The 2,531-nt window shown below is 42.3% G+C and overlaps 1 long non-coding RNA gene across 1 annotated transcript; it reads right to left on the bottom strand.

The window, feature by feature from the left end:
• Window positions 1-545: 545 nt before the first annotated feature.
• On the bottom strand, window positions 546-2,030 carry LOC148092822 (uncharacterized). Its single transcript, XR_015714790.1, has 3 exons — window positions 1,960-2,030; window positions 1,290-1,448; window positions 546-709 (listed from the first exon to the last, which is right to left on the bottom strand). It is a non-coding gene; the product is annotated as an uncharacterized LOC148092822 (long non-coding RNA).
• Window positions 2,031-2,531: the final 501 nt, after the last annotated feature.

Here is a 2,531-nt window from a genome sequence, read left to right as displayed (position 1 = left end):
GTTTTTAAAAATATATTTTTAGTGGGTAGCGTGGAAAATCTGAAAATTCAGAGCAAAGTTTCTCCCGTGAAATACAACCAGTATCAGTTGATCTGATTTATCATCCCAAGCATTTGCTTGAATGTGCTTTCTATTTTATTACTGACTTACTTTAAAAGAAAGAAAAAGTTAGGCCTCGGGGGAAGGTATCTTGGCGTCAAGAGAAAGGATTCCCGCGCCAGTCGCAGTCAACCCCGCGCACCCTCGCGGGGACTTCCCCGCCTCTCCCTCCGTGTCCAGCGGGCTCCACACAACCCCGCGCACACGGACACCTGAGGCCGCGCCCCAGAAATGCGTATTGGTCCCCATATTCGAGGACATGCGATCGCATCCAGCTACAGGAGAGCTATGAGAAAAATAAACATGTCCTCACGCCGCAACTGAATTAACTGCAGCCCGTGGCATTTGGGGCTGAAACATGTAACAAAAGCCCTGGACTCAGAACTTTCCTCTTGGAAAGAGCTGAAACTTAACTGGTTGTTCTAATTCCATTTTGACATCTGCTGAAGGAAAAGTCTCCTGGGTTGAGGCTGTCATGGCCAGGCTTGTTTCATCAGCTCGATGCCACAGTGCTTGTGCAGAGGAGAGACCCTGCCCCTCTGTCCATGGAAACTCTTGATAGATCTGCACATAGAGATGAGAGGAAAGGAGCAGCCAGAGGCAGAGACGGCTGCGAGGATTTTTAAGATTAGATAGAACTACGAGAGATTCACTCTGCACTCAAGTAGGGTTATAGATACAGACATAGCTTTATATTTATACATTACATATATATTCAACTGGCAAATATCAGAATTTTAAAAATATTTACACACTCTGGAGAAATATGTATTAGAAATATGAGCATAAACTTAATGGGTCCACACAGTCTCATTCGAAGTGTACCTGAAATATATCTTGATAAACATAAAATATCAAGTAAAGGAACTACTGACATTTAATCATTGCATGCAATAAATTTTTACAATTTATTCAGAGTATGTGTTTCCATATTGTAAGGTATTTGTGTGTGAGTGTGTGTTTTTGTCTGGTTTTTTTCCTGCCTGTTTTTTTTTAATGGAAAAGAGAAAGAGAGATTTAAATAAATAGAAAAAAGAGACCAATACAGCAAGACTGTCTTTCTGATATTCTATAATCAACACTAGGACTTGATGTGACCATGGTCGAGTATGATTTGGTAGCACAGAGTGTGATGATTTGGATGATTCTGGCACTTGCACCTTACGGAAACACTTCTGAGGAATACTCACTCGACTCAACTGGAATGCAAATTGAGGTTGCTCTCTGCTAGAAGTTTCCACTGCTTCCAATCTGGTGTGGATGCAGATAGAAGCCATAAACTTGGTTAGGCACTCTGACTCTCCCACACAGGGTCTTAGATAAATGAGGCATTGCAAATTTCTGAAAATCTGCTGCAAAGGCCGGAAAAAAGGCAAAGAGACATAATCACAGTTAAGAAGGAACTCTGAGCTTTCAAATATGATTTTCTTCGATGAAAGGAGAGTCATAGTCCACTGCCTTAAAAACTTGAAGCAGTTTTTTCAAAATATAAACAAAAGAAAGTAAAGATACACAATGAAGAAACACCACCAGGAGGCTCAGAGATAACTTACAGTTTCTTTATAGAAAACTATTAAAAATTATGGGTAATATAAATGTTTATATAGACAAAACTACTAGAATAGGGAAAGAGGAATATTCAGACAATTTCCTGACTGTTGAATCAAGTTTCTATCAAGAGTACTTTTATCTCCCATATTATTTGTTTTAAATGTTCCAAGGGAAAATAGGATACAAACATTTCAAGGTGTTCTAGACTTCACCTTTAAATCAATTAATCACATGCAGAGTTTAAAGGTATATTTTACTATCTGTTCCTGGGCCGAGAGCTAGAAGAATAAATCATGGTTCTGGACTCACGTGTTCAAGACCGTTAGCACCTGCGCCCTTCTGCACACCGGCCTAACCTCAGTTTCCTCTCCTGAACTCCAGATCAACCAGCAAAGAAACCTGAGGAGGAGTCTCAGCCCTTCGTTAGGCCTCGTTTCGTTTGCCGTTCTGGGGCTGCCCAGACAGCTCGGTGGTGATGGCAGCAGTGAAGAAGTCATGTTGGCCACTTCAAGACTTTTTGTTGTTGCCAGACTTTGGGTGAGGCATCTGGTGTTTGGTGCTCTCAGGGCTTCCAGAGGCTCTGTGGGGCTTGACAACTATCCCTGAGGCACTAAAGCACTTCACGCGGAACAGGGATAAGAAAACCCTTTCGGCTGCCATGTGATGGCTGCATCTTTCCGCTTTGGCCTTGTTCCAACACCTGCTGTGTATTCCAAGATCGAAATACTTTGCTGTCACTGCGGATCTGCATGTCAAACAAAGGCCTGTTTTGGGGGGTGACAGAATTATACTATTCGCCTCCTAAAGCCCGGCCCTGACTTCATTACAGCATGTCCACTAGAGCCTAAAATTCTAACTGAGAGGTCACTCTGGTAGCCCTG

This window comes from Miniopterus natalensis, chromosome 7 (genome assembly GCF_054644295.1).
Source record: "Miniopterus natalensis isolate mMinNat1 chromosome 7, mMinNat1.hap1, whole genome shotgun sequence".
NCBI classification, from domain to species: domain Eukaryota; kingdom Metazoa; phylum Chordata; class Mammalia; order Chiroptera; family Miniopteridae; genus Miniopterus; species Miniopterus natalensis.
The sequence above is the reverse complement of the archived record's forward strand: the minus strand, read 5'-3'. Positions and strand labels throughout refer to the sequence as shown.